Raw genomic sequence first — 21,349 nt, forward strand, 5'->3', positions numbered from 1 at the left:
ATACTGACCACAGTAGACACAGATTTCAAGTTATAATTCAAGTTATCGAGCTTGACAAAATATGCCATGTAGGAAGGGCACAGGACATGCTCCCAAAACACAAAGGAGTTTTAAATGTTAGTAAGACACTACCATCTTGTCTAAAGATCTCAGAAGATGACACTGCTGAGACAAGTTCAGGCAAGCACTCCTGCTAGATCGCTGGGCAAAGAAGTGCATTCAGATCAGCAGCCAGTAAATGTTTACTTCCAGTGGGAAGAGGCTGCCAGGAGTGAAGATTCTGGTTACTCCATCGACCACACACTGTGCTCATATCAGATAGAGAGCTTTCACCCCGCTGGATGCTCACCTTGCCAACCTCAGGCTGCACCCACCCTGCAGGGATGGCAATAGGATGTATGGCTAAACCCAATGCACACATGTGCAAATCAGTGCAGGTACTGCCCAGAGAACTGCTGCACACATGGCTGCTAAACTTACAGGAAGCTGAAAAGTGTAATGGGTCGTATTTGTTAGTATTTTCTACTACGAAAAATGCTTATGTTTCCATGGTTACAGACCTATCTCAGACTATTTACAACAGAAAAGTTGCAATTCTTCTCAAATGAAATAGAAAAACAAAGAGCACTGTTTGAGGGTGGTTTGGGCTTGCTTTTCTTTTTGACCCACAGACCTATGTTCAGACACAAACCACAAAGTGAATAACAGGCCTTTTTATACTAAATTTATATGCCCAGAAACTAACTTTTCCATGAGCTCAGAGACCAAAACTCAGACACTTACCATTACCATGTAGCTCAATACACTTGTAACAGATGCAAGATCCTTTAAAAGAAAGTTCAAACTCCATTTGTATTCCAACAGCAAGAGCTGGCTTTTCTTCCAAGCCTCTTCACAAACCTCTTGTTCAATAATGAGCTTTCAAAACTATAGTAAAATTCATTGCTCCCTTTATACTCATCTCATTATCCTGGCCTCTTGCTGTGCTTGTTCCTTTTAACGGATGGAGCAAGTATTAGCTTGATTTCCTACCACACATCAAGTTTTCAGCTGAGGTTAGTAATATACATCTCTAACAAACGATAAGATCTCTATTAATTTACTATTAAATGCATAAAGCTGGAGATCTTTTTTTTTTTGCCTTGCATCTAACAGATAGTGAGAGCACATCTTACTTTCCTGACATGCTCTAACTTTTGCATGCAGACACAAGTGATAAGTGGAATTCAAATCAAGGCCAAAGCTCAGTTATCATAAAAGAACTGAATTGAATATATCCATTTGCATCCATATGTAGAAGACAAAATATAAAAGCACAAAGAAGTGCCCCAGGAATACTGCAGTCAGTATACAACAAAAGAAAGTTTTAAGACTTGGAGCTGGCCACAGCACATTTTGAAGAGAAAATTAAATAAAACCACATACCTGTTCAAAATACAGCTTACTGAGAAAGTAAAGAAAATAATCTAAACCAAAACAGTTTAAAAAATAATTGCATTGCTACATTTTCCAGATTTTATTCATGAGGCCTTGCACATTCAGACACAGATAGCCAAGAGTAAATTCAGATGAAGCGGCATAAAGGAAGGAAGTTGGAATTAATGCTGACAAATTATGGAAGTGCCACCATTCTGGGTGACTCCAAACTCAGCAGACATGTCAGGACACTGCAGCAAGATGCTCTACTGCTGAAAAACCTGTGCTGACACAGACACAAATTGTTTTTCCAGTGGTAGGCTCATAATTGTTTTTTGTCTAACAGAAATGCAGATCAGTTCTTAAGTTTCATAACTGGAAATTAGCAAATAGCATTCACAACTCAAATCAGTCACCAAACATTCTGTGGTGCCCTTGGCTAAAGGCAACAGCCAGAATCTGCCACCTATATAAATGCTGGAAAAAGTTAAAATCACAAGTACAAAAAACCTGGAGAGAGCTCTAAACCTAAGGAACCTCTGTCTTGCAAGTCCAGGACAGCAAGAGCCAGTCCCTCTGATGACATGAGTGGCCATGTTCCTGAAAAGGAAAATGCCAGGGAGGCACTTGCTCCTTACAAGTACAGCTGCTGCAGGGGCTGGCTGCAGGAGCCCCAGCCATCCTCACTGCTGCAGCTCACCCTACCTGACTGCAACACATGCCAACCTAAACCTTCTGATGAGTTTTCCAATGGCTTTGGCACAAGTTGGTCACTTTTGCTGTTATGCCCTACTTGGTACAGTGGTGTAACAAATGGATGAGGATCTTCACATGTTGCTGCTCTGCAACAAAGATAAAACAGCAGTAGCTGATGCACACATCTACTTGTATTAAATTTGTGGGTTTAAGCACTCAAACCTTTTCAAAGAGTGAAAAAGAATCACCACAATAATTTCCAGAATTCCCCGCTACTGCAAGGGCAAGTCTGAGCCTATCAGCACCGATCAAGTTCATTTTAAATAAGCATAATAGCCCCCACAAAATTTGTTTATTGAAATTTACTGAGGGGCTAAGTTTGGTTTATTTTCTGCATTAATTTGCAAAGCCAGAGCTGTGTGATGGAACTTTTAAATTAAGTGCTGGAGTCAGCAGGACCCGAGGTTCTACCCAACCACTGATTCATTGTCTGACCTTGAAGAAGTCCCTCACCTCATCATAAATCTGCCAGCCCAGCTGTGAAACTGGATGAAAGCAGGACTACCCCACAAAATGCATGCTGCAACTCGTTTGGCCTTCTGTTAAATAAACATAACGCCCCCTCAAAACAAACCCAACCAACTAAACAATGTGTTTTTTTCTGTATACAAAGCACTTTGTACTGTACAAAAATGGAGTGCTTTACCAAGTGGGAGGGAAATGGATGTAAATATTTACACATGTACTGCAAAGAGCTGTTACTCACTCTAGGGATGTGCATGCTGGTAGCTGTATAATTCAAGAGCTACATCAGAATAGTGGGGATGCCTTCACTTGACAGAAATAACATGCTGGTCGGTCTCCGGAAAGCATTCACTATGCCAAGGAGGGTAAGGAAAAAACTGACGTTAAGGGGACAGTTCCTGCCAGATTTGAAACCAAATTAGCTTAAAATAAAACAGATTAATCAAATCTACAAGTGCTCAGAGCTTAATTACAGGAGTAGATGAAGTAGCATTCAGATTTTGTTCCACTTTTCCATCATCTCACAAACTCTTCCAAAAGGCAAGAGTATTTTGGGCCAGTAAGTAAGTCTGGAAATACAGAGGCTATTTCTCCTTATGCAATTTGTGCTCAATTGCCCCTTATGCAATGAAGAAGAAAAGCTAATGGTAAGATTGTGAGGAGAAGGGTCACCTCAGACAGCAACTCACCTGCTTCCACTGTGTCCTGCTGCAAATGCAGGACCTGCTACTTAACATCCCTCCATACTTGAGCTACTATGGAGGTGAGAGGACACTGTCTTCAGAGTGACACCTCTATTAGTGTATTTAGGTCACTGACACATAATCCCAAATGCAAATCAAAAACAGAGGTAAAACCTGTGCTGTGTAAGGGGAAGAGACTGACTGGATTCCCTTCCACACGGCAAAGTCTGGTGCCATTAATTCATGGGTCCTAACAGCTCAAGACTGCACTTACTAGTGTTGAAAAAACCTGGAACCAAGTTCCAACAGCTTCCTTATATGTAAATTTCATCTTCCACTATAAAAGTTAGTCTGTCTCTTTAGAAATTTCTCAACAAAAGAAAATTGCCTACTGTTTCCCATTGCTATCACTTCAAAGGCGAGTTTGCTTTACAGACATCAGTGTGGTAATGCTTTTCCCTATTTTGCTATTCAATTGCACACTTCTAATAAGACATTTCTTTCCAAATTCATACATAATAGAGGAAGCATTGCTTGTAACTGCAGCCTTGAACCACATGTGATAGGGTGCTTAGTATTTACATAGCATCCACACTAAAACAGATAAGTGCATCACGTTGTACACAAGTTAGAAGTTATGCAAAAAATGCAAGACTCAAGAGCAGCTTCTGAATCTCTGTGGTGTCTGAATCTTTGTCAACTTCAAGCTGCCTAATCTGCTCTAAGGACATAATGTACAATACACTGTTTGTTCAGCTTGTGGAGAGTCAGATTTAAGGATTTCATATTCAAACAGCACTGACTCAAGTAGCAATGTTCTAGGACTTTTCAAAGTGCATCTGTGGAGCTTATCAATATCACAAGTTGAATACTGCTCTACCTGACTTTGTTTTCTTTAGCCAAGGCCTCAGGTTTTGCTTTAATCTAGCATCAGCGTGACGCTATAACTGAAAAATCAAGCCTTCACTTAGAAAACTTTTGTAGGCTACTGTTGTCCACTATTTTTTCTAGATATGGACCTCCATGTGATGCAGAGCAGACACATTCTAAGTCCATTGCTTTTAGGAAACAGCACATGTATGTATATATATATATATATATATCTATATATCTGTGTGAGCACCTACACACACATTTCCTCATTTCATCATCTACACAAAATATGTACACATAACAATACTTTCCAGAAGAGCTGTATCAGCCTGTTAGGGGCATTAAGACACTGCACTGCATTGCACTAGCTCTGCTCATTTCTGAAATGTTAACAAATGTGTTTGATACATACACTGTCAGCATGCTTGGGATTAACTGAGATCAGCAACCAATCTGGAGTAATTGAATATTCACAGCAGCGTCTGGTCTGATCTGGACTGCTAACACAGTCACACACAGGGAATGTAGGGAAAGCATTTTTAAAAATGCCCAGAAAAACAACCCAGAAGAAAATCAAGGTTACTGCTTAAGAAAAAATGGATCCCCAGCAGCCTTATGCTTCTTAGCCTCCTGTTCACCTTCTGCACAGTCTTTGGTGGCTGCAGCCTGTACCCACATCAAGGGTTTTGCTCATGCACAAACTCAGTGCAGCAATCACATTCTTCCTAGAAAAACATGCTCGTGTGCTGGACTTACCAAGCCTTTGTCACGCTCCCTTTGCTTTCCTGATCACGCAGTAACACTGCCCTCTCTTACCCCCGCACTGAGGACATGTGAAAAACATTAACATAGCTCAAATGCCTAGCAGACCTTGAAGTATCCTTGTCAGGACTTTACATTTCCTGATAGAAGCTCTCTGTAATTGCATTTAAGCCAGTAATGATGCACCAATGAAGTTTGACCATCAGATTTCAATGTATATTAAATGCCTGCCTGAAAGCTGCATTAATAATGGAACGGATTTATTATTTACTTCTAATTAGAACTCCTCGCTGATGCTAGTGAAAAAACACACTTTCAAGAGAGAAATAATCAGCAGTAAAATACATGCAATTATTTTCATTATAGGCTTGTGTCACTTTACCTATTAAGATTGCTCCCTTCCCAAATTTGTTTCCCAATTCTGCCACAAGTGGAAAGCTTTGGACAAAGTATTCAGCGGCAGGTACACATCTTACTAGGAATGCATGCTTTTTCAAAGTAGCTGATTTTATCATCGCAGGCAAAACAGTACTTTTGTGTCATTCAGGCCTACAAAAACTCCCGTGATTTGATACACGAACATTCCACCAGGCAGTTCTTTGGAGAGGCAATGGAACAATCGTTTCCAAGAGGCAAGATTTTATCTTTCCTGTAAAAGTCAACAGCGCTACAACGTTACAAACCACTGGAGAAAAATCACGGAGCAAGCCTTCAGTAAAGCCTCAGACATTTAGCAGCCAAACGCCTTGGGAAAGGCCTCCTGCTCTTGGCATGCTCCAGGTGCTGCTGAGAGACCTCCCGGAGCTTCCCTCGGCGGCTCCGACACGCTGCTGCCACCCGTGCTGTCCCTGCCTGGGCTGTCCCTGAGCCAAGCCTGAGAACCGAGACATCCCATCCTCCTGCTCCTCCAGAGCACAAGGAGGCTACCGGAGGCTTCAAGCTTGGCTGAGGTTTGCTGGGTTTACGGTGAGGTCCCCGTGCTGCTGGCCACCCCCAGCCGGACAGCCCCCGGGAGCTGCCAGCCTGTCCCTGTGCCCTGCTCCTGTGCCCTGGCCCTGTGCCCTGTGCCCCCGGTCCTGTCCCTGTGCCCTGTTGCCCTGTCCCTGTGCCCTGCTCCTGTGCCCCGGTCCTGTCCCTGTGCCCTGGCCCTGTGCCCTGCTCCTGTGCCCCGGTCCTGTCCCTGTGCCCTGTCCCTGTGCCCTGCTCCTGTGCCCCGGTCCTGTCCCTGTGCCCTGGCCCTGTGCCCCCGGTCCTGTCCCTGTGCCCTGTCCCTGTGCCCTGTCCCCTGCTCCTGTGCCCCCGGTCCTGTCCCTGTGCCCTGCTCCTGTGCCCTGCTCCTGTGCCCCGGTCCTGTCCCTGTGCCCTGCTCCTGTGCCCCGGTCCTGTCCCTGTGCCCTGCTCCTGTGCCCCGGTCCTGTCCCTGTGCCCTGTGTCCCCGGTCCTGTCCCTGTGCCCTGCTCCTGTGCCCCGGTCCTGTCCCTGTGCCCTGTGCCCCCGGTCCTGTCCCTGTGCCCTGCTCCTGTGCCCTGCTCCTGTGCCCCGGTCCTGTCCCTGTGCCCTGCTCCTGTGCCCCGGTCCTGTCCCTGTGCCCTGCTCCTGTGCCCCCGGTCCTGTCCCTGTGCCCTGCTCCTGTGCCCTGCTCCTGTGCCCCCGGTCCTGTCCCTGTGCCCTGGCCCTGTGCCCTGCTCCTGTGCCCCGGTCCTGTCCCTGTGCCCTGCTCCTGTGCCCCCGGTCCTGTCCCTGTGCCCTGCTCCTGTGCCCTGCTCCTGTGCCCCCGGTCCTGTCCCTGTGCCCTGCTCCTGTGCCCTGCTCCTGTGCCCCGGTCCTGTCCCTGTGCCCTGCTCCTGTGCCCCGGTCCTGTCCCTGTGCCCTGCTCCTGTGCCCCCATCCTGTGCCCTGGCCCTGTGCCCCGGTCCTGTCCCTGTGCCCTGTCCCTGTGCCCTGTCCCTGTGCCCTGCTCCTGTGCCCTGGCCCTGTGCCCCCGGTCCTGTCCCTGTGCCCTGCTCCTGTGCCCCGGTCCTGTGCCCTGCTCCTGTGCCCCGGTCCTGTCCCTGTGCCCTGCTCCTGTGCCCCGGTCATGTCCCTGTGCCCTGCTCCTGTGCCCCGGTCCTGTCCCTGTGCTCCGGGACCCCTGGGCCGGGCAGAAACACCGGGAACAAGGCTGCAGGCATCAATGGGCAGGATGAATGATGAACGGGAACTGAATCTGAAGCAGAATCTTGGACAGACCAAACGAGTAAAAGCACAGGAGCCCATGCATGGAAGACAGAACAAAGGGCAGGTAGGAGGTACGAAAAAATCCCCTCAAACAAATGGAAAAAAATTAACAAAGAAGACTACTGGGGTGTTTTGAGGAAGAACCCTTTACTTCTACCCTCATATATACTCATCCTTGTAACTCCAGAACATCCAGAAGCTGCTTAGAGACGACTGATACTGCTCCCTCTGGTACAGGTCGCTCTCCTTTTCTGTGTGCCACAACCATCTAACTGCAAAGGGGCAGCACACTGCTTTTTCTACAGTGCAAAAAGAGCATTTCTGAACTCTCCAGGGTATACAGGGGTTTTCTCCATGTACATTTTGTGACTGTCCTTGATTAAGCCAGCTTGGGTAGATAAATCTCCTTAAATCTCCTTAAATCGTCTCTCAGCTTCACCATGTGTATGCTAAACAGGACCTGGCTTGTTTTACAAAATAAAGAGTGCTGGATGAGGAGGAGGCACATGACCTACACTAACATTTTCTTCCCCTGGTTTAGCATAAATAAAAGCACCACTATGAAAGAGCGCTTAAAGTTCCTTTTGCAGCTAACATTGAAAGAGTTTATTATCATGCTGCAGAAATGCTTTAGGGGAAATCTTGCTCCGATAGTGTTCTCATGAGAACACTTGACGTTTTCAAACAAGTCACTTCGAAATGTTCAAGAATACAAATGTCATGAGGCTCCCCAAGGTGCAATGACACATCTTATCACAAAGGGAAGCTCCCGTGCTGCCTGCTAAAAGAACCTGAAGCTCTGCAAGAAGTACTTCATCTTTCAAACAGTATTTCAAACATCAAGCTTTGAAAGTGATCTGACATTGAAACACCAGTCTGGCTGCTCAAATTTAGTTTGTTTAAAGTTAGCTTGTGTAGTGAAGGATATCCGGAGCTGCAGAAGATTCCCCTTTGTTTCTGCATTTCTCTGGTACACAGAGGTAACATAGATTTCAGGAACTACTTGAGTGACCACAGGACAGAGCAAAGATCAAATGAGCTTTCCATCTACAAAACCAGCGCTATGCAGCCAGAGGCACTGCAGCCTTCCCCAGAGGAGCTGCCAGTGGATAAAGTCTTCTTTCCTACCAGATGCATCACCCCACCTCGCCACCCCTGCTGTCCAGCCCATGGGCTGGGATCACCAGCACACCTAATGCAGTACCCCACACACCTGCCCAATGGCTACACTTTTTTATATTTTTTATGACTTGAAACCGCAATGAGAAAAGAGATTTTTCACAGCTCACACCCTTAAGTACAGTTGTCAGTCCCTGATGGAGAAGTGAGGCGGGGATGGGACATGGCTCTGCCAAACAGTGGCTCCCAGCAGGCTGATTGTAAAGGAGAGAGAGATGGTGGCCTCTGCTCACCACTATCAACTTTTTTAAATGGTGCTTGCACATGAACTAGCATTTTCTCAGCAGCCATCATTGTGTAAAATTCTGTCCAGAATTATCCAGTCATTTGACTTTTAATTTTAAAAAAAATAAAATAATATGAAAATAAAGAAAAGTCTATATAATAAAAAATAGGGCACTCTAGGCCACTTGTGGCTCAAATCACCCTCTCCAAGTGAAAATGTCAGCATCCACCCACCATTTATCTGCAGTGTAAGGTACAAAGCCTCACCAGAGCAAAACTGAGCAATGCCCTGTTGCAAAGTATCCCTGCACGTAATTGTGCTTAACCTAAACCATATGTTCCTAAAAACATCAACAATGCCGAACAATGAGACCAGCCTCACATCCAAGGGAATTTAGGAACAGGGGAACAACCGAAGTGACAAGCTTGTTCATCACAGAGCTACAGATTCGTTGTTGTCGTTGTTTTTTGGCACGATGGTGCCTGAATTCCTTCCCATGTTTTGTGAACAGCTGAACTGTGTTCCCTTACAAAAGAAATTAATATGGTAGCCTGTGTACATCTGCTTTAATCTTAAAACAAAGCAGTTTTGCTATCTTTAGAACAAGCATAATAAAGGCACCAAAAAAAGACAGATGGTTTGGATTTTCTGTGCAGAAAGCAGGATGGAAGACTGACATCTCAACTGTTTACGTAGCCACAACCCATTACGTGGCCACAGCAAACCAGGGGGGATGCAGAAAGTACCTCTTTGTCAGCATCTCAGATGCCAACTGCTTTCAGTCAGGTCCTATAAAAACCATAAAACAACTCTGCTCTCAGATAAACGCTGTCGTTCATACAGATTTAATTTATATTGTTAGGAAAACACTTAACAACAGCCACACTAATGCCAAACAAATTAATTTCAGTGAAGCTAGAGCAAACACTACTGTCATGTTTAGGCAGCACAGAACAAAACCCTTGAAAATCCAACATTAAAGGAGTTATTTATGGTCATTGCTCAGCCCTCCTGCCCCCATCATTTGTGCATTAGAAGTCTCCTGACTGCTCACTTGCAAACTCCCTGACTTCTGACCAAAACTGGCCACGCACTGATAGACCGAAAGTTCAGTTTGCAGGGATAATACAATCTCCCTGGTCTGGCAGTTGGGATGGGTTTGGGGTGTAGTTTTTAGGTTTCTGTTTTGTTTTGCTTTGGTGTTTTCTTTACAATTCAGCCTTTCTTCTAAAATATCTCACTTTAGGATTAAAACTTTTCCTTTCCTGAAATCAATCAAATTGATAGTGGTTTTGGCAGAAAGGCAAGTAACAGGAAAAAAGTAAGAACAGAACATGTGCAACATATCCAAGAAGTAATTCATAACTTGCTCTGTTTTATGTAATAGATACATAGTTCAGGGGAAAGTACACAAAAAAGAGGCTTTTCCTTAATACTCTTTAACAAATATTCAGAGAATGGCAGTCATGTAAAAATATCACCCTTAATATAAAGGGATAAAAAGACAAGCTGAATTAGCTCCTGAATTAGGGGCAGAAAAACGTTCTCTGATACAGATATTGTGTAATTAAATGCCTTTTTAATATCTCCATGTTTGAGAATTTAAGAGACCCAAATTAAAGATTTTTCCAATTAGCAAGTACTTTAAAAGAAGATGGCACATGTGGAGAAAGCCCAAAACACTTGTTCAATTTCTGAGTGCTTCCACTTGAACCAGTGCTCAAACACTGTACTGAAAGGTAACGCTTAGGGTTTAGAAGCAGCATTTCCTTTAAGAAAAATGTTTGCTGCAGTTGCATTAAGTCCTTACCAGGCACGGGGAGGCTTTAGTGCATTGCAGTTACACTCCATTAAATGCTTCAGAGGAGAGCTGGGGTGGCACGGCTCAGTGGGCCTGTGGGACACGTGGGCTTGCAGGGCACGTAGAGCTGCGGCGCTGCTTCACTGGCCCCTTTCTGCAAAGAGCACGGGCGAGCGGGGCACAGCCAGCCCTCCTCACAGCTCCTTCTAGGAGATGCCCCATGGGCTGGGGTACCCCTGGGACAGCCAAGTGCACTCATGCAAGGCATGGAGGCCAGACTCCCCGGGGATGCTCCCGGAGGAAGCTGCCGGCTCACATCTGTCACAAACTCTGCTTGCAGGCGCGCCAACAGATGCTTGCAGCGAGAGTCGCTGAACTTTGACATCCAGCATAAAGATGTAAACACTTCTCCACAGAAGATAAATCCTGCGTACTAAAAGGCGCTCCGGCTGACTTCTGGCCCTTCCCAACCCCACGCCATCCGCCAAACCCAAAACTCCCACAAGTAACCCTTAAAAACAACAATAAAAAAGACCCACCCCCCCCCCAAAAAAAGACTCAACAAAAAAACCCTCAAGAAATTAAAATACTAATAGTCACAGCACCAAGATTTTTTAAGTATGCTAATCAGTAAAATTATTACAAGTAAGCCAAATATAACTAACTGGAGAATAAAATGAACTTTACAATGTTTAGACAGATGGAATCTGATTTCCTGCTGTAAAGCCGCTGAATTTGGCATTGACCTTGAGCCCCAAATTGAGGGGATCTGCTGCCCAAAACACACATGAGCTACCCAATGTCCAGAGTCAGTAGTCACTACCCCTCATATGCACCATTAAATTAAGTAGCATGGAAGTCTTCATAAAAAATGTTTGCAAAAAGAAATGGATTCATTTAACACTAAAAGCAGCCAAGATCAAAGCCCACTGCATATATTTGTGTATTTTCTTAAGAGGCTGTATATGCAAGGTAGCTCACAAAGGACTGCTTTAAAATGCTCCCCTGTAAACGTGCATTTGAAGGGTAAAAGATATTGAATTCAGGGAAATGCCCAGAAAAACACTGTTTGGAAATATTTTTGTGCCTTCATGCAGAAGAGCTAGAAGCAAGCATGACACTTTTCATTGCTAGCTAAAAAAATCCCTGTCCAGAAGGATTTACTTCTCTGATGCCTGATCCTATGAACTATGGATGCAGCCAAACACAGCATTTACTGATAAACAGTCCTACTGACTTCAGTAACTTAAGCCAAGTAACTTCAGTGGTGTTATTCATGCCTTGTGAATATGAACGGAAGACTCTTGTTTAAAAGGGCTCCTCACAACAGCAAAAGCTAGCACAAGAGAGTCCCAAGTAAGGGTGAGAAAGGACACAAGGCAAAGAAAAGAGTCCTTATGAGAAATGCTTAGCCATTACCTGCAGGTTTGGGGCTTTCTTCTTAATTTTAAACCAAAAGTGAGGAAAACATGAGCTCTCCCGGTATAACCACACAGTAACTTCAATGTAATCCTACTGCTAACTCAAAAGTCAAACAAAAGGATCCCCTTTGCTCCCCACCCCCACCAAACTAACCGAAACAGAAAGAACAAACCCCAAACCTCAGACAAAGCCCAGGTCTACAACTTCTGAATGAGGTCACGATAAGAAACTCTCCCAGCCTTCAACCCAGAAAGAAAAAAAAGTGAAAACCTCCATGGAAAACATACTTGAGCTGTGTTTAACAAGGAACATCTGTAGCCTTCCAATTCCTGAGATGCAGAAATGCCGCAGAAGAGACACAGTAAGTTGAACACACAGGAAAAAATACTTTTGTTGCTGCCCAAACCATTTACAGGTGCCTCTGATTTGAAACTAAGGATACCAAGCTCTACTCTGTTTGCTGACATAACACCATACTGTGAAGGACTTCTTTGTGAAGAAAATTCACTGAAAGCTGGTTTAACTGAAAAAGTCTTTACTGGTGAATATGACATCTGTTTTTAAAGAGCCTACATATTTTGGATATTATCACTCAGCTGCTTCTATTTATAACATTTGATGTAAAAGTTTCTCTCAGTCAGCTAAGTGAATAGGCAATTAAGTATTCTGAAATTTTAGTGTCACATGGAGGACAGTTTGCATCAATTGATACAACTTTTACTTCTCCCTCTATGAGTTTGTTCAGATAAGATTTCCCCTACACACGCACACACACATTAGTTATATCGTACATATACATTTCTTCCCTTGCAAGGGAATGGATGTTATCAAAAATGTGTGTTCTTAGGTGGTATTCTGGAAGTCCTCAATTCTCAAAGGTTTCAACATAGTGCTACTTGCACCAACAGCCATGAATGCATTAAAAGATAAAAGAAAGAAAAAGTCCTTTGATACTGACTGTATATATACTAACGCTTTGCATTACTTTTATATATATTTGGATGTACAAATAGAAGAAAAAGTAGAGAGTCCTATTTAGGAGACTAGGAAAATGTTCTTGAAATCAATGCCATGCAACACAACATGGCTCTTCTGAAAGATTTCACTCCTCCCCAGCTTTTTTTATTTACTATCTGTGCTTTCACTGCAGACAGTTTCACGTGTGTCTGTACAAGTCAGGAGCACAACACAGTCCTCTTTGATCTGAAATAAAGTTCACAGTATTCAGAAAAAAGAAAGAAAAAAGAGAAAAACTGGAAAGAGGTTTTTCCCCAATGGAACCACCGATTACTTAACATACACAAAAAAGTAATTTCAAACAAAACATAAAATGACAGCAGGACTTCTAGGATTTTATTTAAACATTCACTTGAGTACTTTGTAAGCTCACACAACTTCATTAAAAATCCAGTAAGACAATGAGGAAATGTCTGCCTTACTGTAAATAAAACCTTTAAGGAAGAAGTAATTTACACCCTAAAAATAGATGAAGTGAAAATATTCTCAAAGATGAAAAAAAAAAAAGCAGTAACTGTAATGTGATCTTATATATGAATATGTATACAAACACACAAAGAAAGATTAGGATGTACATTTTTTAATTCTAATTGTTCATAGACACTTCACTGACATACTTAATATATTCATACTAAGTATGAATATACTGTATCAATACAGTATAGTCATAGACATGGTGTTTCCAAAACATCCAGGACAGAGCCCTTCACCAGCTCACTGCACACCAGTGGAACAAAATACCAAACAACACAACCAACCCACCCACCAGCTAGCAAAACAGCATCTTCTCTTCTGGAAAGCACAAGGTTTGTGCTTATGAAGGTAAATATATTTACAATATGAATTTTCTGCACATCGTAGCTTTTCCAGTCCCTGCAGACTCTCTGTTTTGAAGGCCAGCCTGCAGAAAGCTTTGGAGAGCTACTCCAGAGCCACCTGCAGCTCAGCATCATAAGCACGTGCTAAGAGGGAGTTCACACCTTTCATCTCCCACTCCTTTATCTTGTCCCAGGGTGCTGAAATACACGCCTGAGGTACTCTTCCCCTCCTTTTATTTAATGAGGCTTTCATCTAGCCCCATACAATGCCACAAAATGCCACATTTTTCTTCTTCTCCTAAAGAATTTTTCATAGCTATTTGCCCAGGGAAATCCAAACTTACAATGTGATATTCTCCATTTTAGTACACCATATCACATGTATCAGATATTCCTCACAGACCATCAAATCAGCTAGTTTTACAACCATCTCACAGAGGATGACAACAGCAGATGACAGTATCACAGTATCACAGTTGTCTTAAACGATAATTAGCAAACAAACTATTTAACTGTAACACTCAATAAATACAAGAACACTAGAGGAGGAATTATAGCACCATGTGATAAACAAGAAATTGCTATGCAGCTTGTTAAAGTATCAATATAAAATGCTACCTTCACACTGAGTAGGATTCCCTACAACCACTCCTTCAGCACACAACTCTATGCTGCTACAGGTTTTTGTGGCAAATTAACTTCCACCACTCACAAAAGCACAGAAAGAAGAAACTAAGAAGTAATGTACTGTGCTACAAAATTTTAATAATTCTTCAAACTGACATTGGCAAAGACTTGAAGTCCAGACTTAAAAAAAAGTAAAATCCAAAACCAACTCCAGCAACACACCTCCCCAGTACCACTGCCCTGCTGCTGTCTTCAGAAGACATGCAAAATGCTCAGTGGAAAGGTGAGAAGTGCAAAGTCTAGTAGAAGCTACTGAATCGAGAAGATGAATAACAATGCTGTGCTTTGATAAGGTCCCAACGCTTTCATCAGTTTGTCATTAGACTTGAACATGAGCTCCAGCTGTCAAAATGATGTAGGAAGCAATACACCAACTATGCTTCAAAAAGCATCATCACCCCATATTTCTGCAACCTCACCCCTTGCTTCCCCTCTCTGGTTCTTCAAGGTGATATCAAGCATTATAGGAATTGCCAAAAAGTCAGAGGTAATAGTCAGGCATTATCTTGGTTTCATTTCACCTGCTTGTAACCTTCTGTAGCCCATAGGTAACCAAACAGCAAGGGCAGGATGGTCTAAAAGCACATCAGGAAAAGCAATGGAAGAAAAGGTATTAATTGACCAATGTCAGCTGGCACAGTTCTTTTACACATGAAGTCCACTCCTGAAACCACAAGCCCTGGAAATCATTAAGGTTATCAAATGCAGTGAGTTTCTACTATTTTAGCTGCCTTTGGCTGTGCAGCTGCCAGCTCAGACCCACTGAGGAGGTAGAATGCCACATGACAGGTCTGAAGGCAGACCCCTAGGTCTTTCCATTTTGCAACACCTGGTTTTAACACATGTACACCCAAAAAAAAGGAGGCTATTTTTTGCCCAGTCATGTTTATAACACCAGGGTTTTCTAAACAAATTTAATCAATTGGATGAGATCACAGTAAAGAGTTGAGACTTTTTCCATATTATTTGAAATTTCAACTTGCATTATGGACACCATGGAAAGTCAGCAACATCACACACAATATGTACACAGATCACCATTAACAAGCAACTTACCTGCTGGTGGATGTCAGCACTAGTTCTGCCATTCTTTTCTAAGGCACTGAAGCAAGCTGTCCCTTTTACAGGGGCATCTGCGGTTCCCTTAAGTATCCTTAGATTTTGCAGCTCAAAACAATTCTTTCTAAAAGTCAGGCTCTTTATGGTTACACATCCAATTACAAAATCCTGTGAAAACTACAGGTAATCTCCCATGTAAGCACGTGGGTCACTGGAAAGGGCTGGTGTTTAAGATGAAAGATATATTTAAGATAACACTTCCTGCGGGATGTGAGTGTAACACACACAGCAGCCTTTCTACACTGCAGTTCAAATGTAATGGTGATGCTTTAATGTGATGGAGTCTTCTTATTTCAGCTTGAAAAAGCCAACAGAGAAGACAGTTTCAGCCTTTCCACTTAACTGGAATTCAAATTTCAGTAAGAAAAGTCAAAATATGCAACATCCCAAATCTGAGAACTTTAAAGGTTTTACATGCAACCCACAATGAACACACCAGCACATAGGTGGCTTTCTTGTTTCTCTGAGAGGAGGCCTTCTATTCAGTGGTAGTTGTTCTTCTCAGTCCAATTTTGTGGATGTCCTCCCCTACACCATGTGTGTCTGGGTCACCAATAACCACAAGAGAAAAGGATGATGGAATTACAGAATGCTTTGGATTGGAGAGACCTGTAAAGGTCATCTAGTCCAACCCCCCTGCCGCAAGAGGGAATACCTTCCAATACACCAAGTTGCTCAAAACCCCATTTAACCTGACCTTGATGAATTTCAGGTATACACAGCTTCTCTGGGCAATATGTTCCAGTGTCTCACAACCCTCAAAATAAATAATTTATTCCTTAATCTCATCTAAATCTACCCTTTTAGTTTAAAACAACTACCCCTTGTCCTACTGCAACAGGGGTCCTACTAAAAGGTTTGTCCCCAGCTTTCTTGTAGGCCCCCTTTTGCTACTGGAAGGTGCTATAAGACCCCCCTGGGGCCTTCTCCATGCCTCAAGTTTCTCAGCCTGACCTGATAAGAGAGGCATTTCATCCCTTGATCATTTCCATGGCCTTCCTTCATGGTTCCAACAGGTTAATGACCTTTCTGTGCTGAGGGTCTCAAAGCTGGATACAGCACTCCAGGTGAGGTCTCACAAGAGTGGATGAGAGGGGCAGAATTCCCTCCCTTGACCTACTGGCAATGCTGCTTTTGATAGAACCCAATATACAGCTGGTTTCCTAGGCTGTCCACACATTGCCAGCTCATGTCCAGCTTTTCATCCACCAGCACCCTGAAATCCCTCTTGGCAGGGCTGTTCTCAATCAGTCTGTACGGATACCAGAGGATGCCCTAACCCAAATGCATGAAACTTGTACTTGACCTCATAGAACTTCATGAAGTATATGCATGTGCCCACTTCTCAAGCTTATCCAGGTCCCCTCTGGATGGCATTCCATCCTTCAGGCTTGTCAGCTGCAGCACTCAGCTTGGTGTCATCTGCAAACATGCTGAGGCTGTGCTCTATCCCACTGCCAGTGCCACTGATGAAGGCATTAAACAGTTCTGGTCCCAGTCCAGAACCCCAAGGGACATCCTTGTCACCAGTTCAGCTCTTGATCACCACTGTCTGGATGCAACCATCCAAACAATTCCTCATCCACCAAAGAGTTCATCCATCCAATTCATATCTCTCCAATTTAGGGGGAAGGATGTTGTGGGGTTCTGTGTCAAAGGCTTTAGAAAACTCCAGACAGATAACATGCACAGCTCTTCCCTTCCTCGCTGATGCAGTCGCTCCATCATTTTCATCCCACAGTGCCAGCACAGCAGCAATTTAATCACGAGTACATTACATCTTGCCCATCAAAAGCCACTCCACAATTCTGTCTGGTTCCTTTCCTGCCTGGAGAAAGGCATGTAAAGAAAGCAAGGGTTCCCTGCCTCTGAAAGACATGCTTTTACTTTTTTGGCCATGTGCCAGCCCCAAATTTCTGTTACTGTAAGGGAAGGATAGACCAGATGACCACTGTGGGCTCTTCCAACCTGACCCATTCTGTGGTTCTGTGAAAGCTTATTTTCTACTGAGTTGTGAAAAAGACAAAACATAGAGGAACAATGCCCATACCTGACCATAATCTGTCCTGAATACGACAACTCCTTCTGCACAGGAATGAACAGTGCTGGGATAATGCTGATTATTTTCTCGCAGCCAGACCCGAGACCCCTGCAATAAAAAAAAAACAGAGTTACGGTTGGCATAACAGAAAAACTGAAGAAAGAATTCTACTCACTATTTTTCTCTGGAAATACTTATCAAGGAATAGGAGAGAAAGAGAAAGCAAAACCCAAATAAGCAAGCAAAAGAAAATAAAATAATTTTTTAGCAAGTATTTGTTGGTATCTGCTCAATCAGTAAACACGAGAGAAATACACTAAAGTGCCTTTTTATTTATTTTTTTTTTTACAAGTTCCTAAATGCCGGCAATAGCAGCTGGAGCCAATCCTTTAAGTCATGTGCCTCATGCTAGCACACATAAAATTACAGAACAGTGTTTGAATTTACACACAGTTTAGAAGATCTGCCCCAAAGCCAGCTGGCTCCCTACCTGTTTATTTTCAACCTCAGTCAGACACTCCCAGCACTTCTATCTTTCACCTTTTTTCTAAACTACTTCTCTTTATATGGTTCTCCTCTCTTGGCTGCACAACAATGCAGAGGATTAAAAAAAAAAAAGAAAAAGACCAACTAGTAGCAAGTAAGGTTACAAAGAACTGATATTTGCTATGGAGGCATAGGAGACACCTAAGTCAGTCTAGTAGAGCAGGTAGTACCTGGCCAGTAGATGCAGCATTAAGGAAACAGAAATATCTAGCACTCAGAACAAGGGAGAAGGACCACAAGCCATCCCATAAGTGATAGCCACTTGAGTTGCTCCTGCACAGGAGAAGACTTTTGTATGAAAACACTGAGCACCAGCGACCCACGGCCTGACTTCCAACCCGAACTATACTCCCATTCTCTTCAAACATCTGGCGCCATATCAGGGCAACAGTATTTTAGTGGCTTTCAGAGAACAGAGATTTTTTTTCACCAGAACAATCAAATACCCTCCTAAAGAAAAAGTAAAGGAGTGGTAGAAAAGTGCTGGAATATATCCTAACAACCATAAGGTTTAACAGAAAAAGAACAATTAAAATAATTTTGCATGCTAGCATCCAAAGGCCGTCCTTGCCTGAATTTTGACACAGAGAAACCAGACATAAAGTCTTTCTAAGGTGGAGGGGGTGCAGTCCTGATTAATAATCAAGACAAATACAGATTTTTATTCTGTTGCCTATTTAAGGTGAGTGGCCCATGAGTTTACCATGGACTTTGGACACATTACAAGTTACATATGCTTTTAGATAATGTTGAATAAACATTATTCTTCTTTCTGTGATGCGACAATATCAGCATTGAGACAAAACAGTACTCATGGAGAATTAAAAAACTCTTGCTGTTTGGTTTCTGTAAATGGTAAGAGTTCACCTGGACGCTGAGGACAAGGTAAGAGAATCCCCCTTTTTATTTTTGCCACTGCATCTTTTCACAACCTGCTTTCCATTTTCAATGCCACAAATGCCTGTGGAGCATTTTCCCTTTTACTTCCAAAACCTGGAGACAGATAGTTTCTAGGTATACAGCAATTCTCAAGCAGTTCAAATGCAAGGTTTGTCAACTCAAAAGTGCAGGGTTGGGGCAGACGAAGCAGAAAGGAGAGCACCAGTACCTGAGGTGGGCAGCAGGGAGCAGGGGACTGGGAAACAATGGGGAGATGGTTCCCCAGAAGTGGTGAAAGCAATAGATCAGACTTGAACATGAAATTCAAAATCCAGTAACAGCACCTGGAACACTTCCACCCACTCTCCTGGGTCTACATCAGACTCTGGTCATCAGAAAACCCAGGGCACTGCTCTGTTTTTATTCACTTGAACACCACAAATATCCCCATGCTGATTGTTCCAAGGGTAGGTACCTCCCACCCTGCACTTCCCAGAGGAGGGCAGGCTGATGTGAGGACATTGCTCTTGGGCTTCCTCTGCTACCTCCACACCAGACCCAGCAAACAGAAATATTCTGTGTCCCTCAGGTACAGACACAGGAGTGATGACAACTTTGAAAGCTACATATTTCATACTAAGGAATATCTACCACAACTACCATGTAGACACAAAGGGTTAATGGAGGTGCTGCCATCAGCTCACTGTCCCCAAGAGTGCCCAAGTGTGAAAACCTGAGGCTTGCACCTTCCCATCAAGCCCTGTGGGGCTGGGTGATGCAGAGCCCACTTAGCTCACTGTGGAATGGGTCTAAAGCACATATGCATGAGTGCCGAGCAAGGGAGACGATGTGATGATGCACCCATGCTGCACCATGCCATACAATGAAGGCAAGGTGAGGCGAGCTGAGCTTTGCCTGGGATTTCTGCATGTCCTCGGCCACCTCACTATATTCCTGCATCACAGAAGGCTGAAATAGACCTGTGGAGAGCCTCCAGCCCAGGGGCTCGGTACAGCTCACATAGAGCTCTCTGTCACTCCCACAGTAGCAAGTGTTTCCTGATTTTCAGTGTGAGACTCCTGTGTTTCAGCCTGTGCCCACTGCCTCTGAACCTGTCACTGAGCATCACCAAGAAGAGCCTGGCTCCCTCCTCTTTTATCTTCCCTCCAGGTATTTACATATACTGGTGAAATTCCCCCTGAGCCTTATCCAGGCTTAAGAATTCTAGCTCTCTCAGCTTGCAGTCCTAGGAGAGAGACCCTTCATGATCTTTCTGGTCCTTTGTTAGACCCTATCCAGTGTATACATGTCTCTCCTGCACTGGGGAGCGCACAATTGGACACAGCACTCCAGCTCACAGCTCACCAGCATTGACCAGAGGGTAGGATCACCTCCATCAACATGCAGGCAACACTTTACTAACACGTTCAACAGTAATGTCTATAGAAACCTCACAAGATGAGATACCCCTAACGTAACACAGGCCACCAGAAGAAAGAATCCTCAGCTCATTAAACCATCCCACTCAATCAGACAACCACTGTTCCACATTTGAGTATTTTGCTGTTTTTAACGGGATTATTATGGCATAAAATGAAAGGACTATAAGGTTGTCCAGGTCCCAGAAATCTTTATTTCATTGGTCTTTTCTGCCTTGACCTAGTAACCCCACAGGAGAAAGGCACAACAAAGCTTCCTGTCACAGTCAGGCTCTGGAGACCTGATGGCTTGAGGGGCAGATGCATATACTACTGTCAACACAAGCAGCAAAGAGAATTTGGTTCCAGCCTACCCCCACCCCCCAGGAAATACTTTTGCCAGCCTGCTGCCAGGCACTAAAGGTCTGTCCTGGTCAGGTCCATCTCCTTCTACGTGAGCTCAATCCACCTAAATGCATACATAAAGAGCAAAAAAACCCTATCTGCCAAAATGCAGTCAGGTTCTTCAAGTGTTTCAGGACAACCAAACCCCTGTTATTCCACTGCTCAAGTAACATCTCAAAAGCTCAAGTAACGTGAAGTTTATGCTTTTAAGAGCAATAAGAAGCTTGTAAACATAAACTGCAACAAAATTTGCCAAAACCTCAGCATTCAAAATAGCCTCTCAGAAGGAGGAGAATGTTTTCCATCTTGAAACTAAATAATTAATGCTGCAAAGTTTTTTTTCTGGCTATGAAGGGGAAAAAAAGGGGCCTGCACAGAAGCCTTCACTTGGTTGGGCTGGTGCTATAATAAGCCTTTTAAAGCAGGGAAAGGGGTTGATTTAAACAAATGTACATTGTTAGGGGTCAATAGCTGCTATTCAATGGAGGCTGGAACAATGCAGCTCACAAAGCCAAAGGCATCTGGAATGCAAATACAACACGCTCCCTGGCAAGGTAGCTCTACAATGAGGTGTCTGTCCATGGGCCTTCCCCCCTGGGTGGGGGAAAACCAAGAAGGT

At 43.7% G+C, this 21,349-nt stretch overlaps 1 protein-coding gene across 2 annotated transcripts in view; it reads right to left on the minus strand.

The window, feature by feature from the left end:
- Positions 1-21,349, minus strand: part of MYO10 (myosin X) — a 159,826-nt gene that overhangs the window by 108,611 nt on the left and 29,866 nt on the right. For both annotated transcript variants that reach the window (XM_086898248.1, XM_086898241.1), the window contains exon 2: positions 17,492-17,590. The gene's annotated coding sequence lies outside the window, so the exon portion shown is untranslated. The remainder of the gene's footprint in view (positions 1-17,491; positions 17,591-21,349) is intronic.

Source organism: Cyanistes caeruleus, chromosome 1 (assembly GCF_971803275.1).
Source record: "Cyanistes caeruleus chromosome 1, bCyaCae1.hap1.1, whole genome shotgun sequence".
Taxonomy (NCBI): domain Eukaryota; kingdom Metazoa; phylum Chordata; class Aves; order Passeriformes; family Paridae; genus Cyanistes; species Cyanistes caeruleus.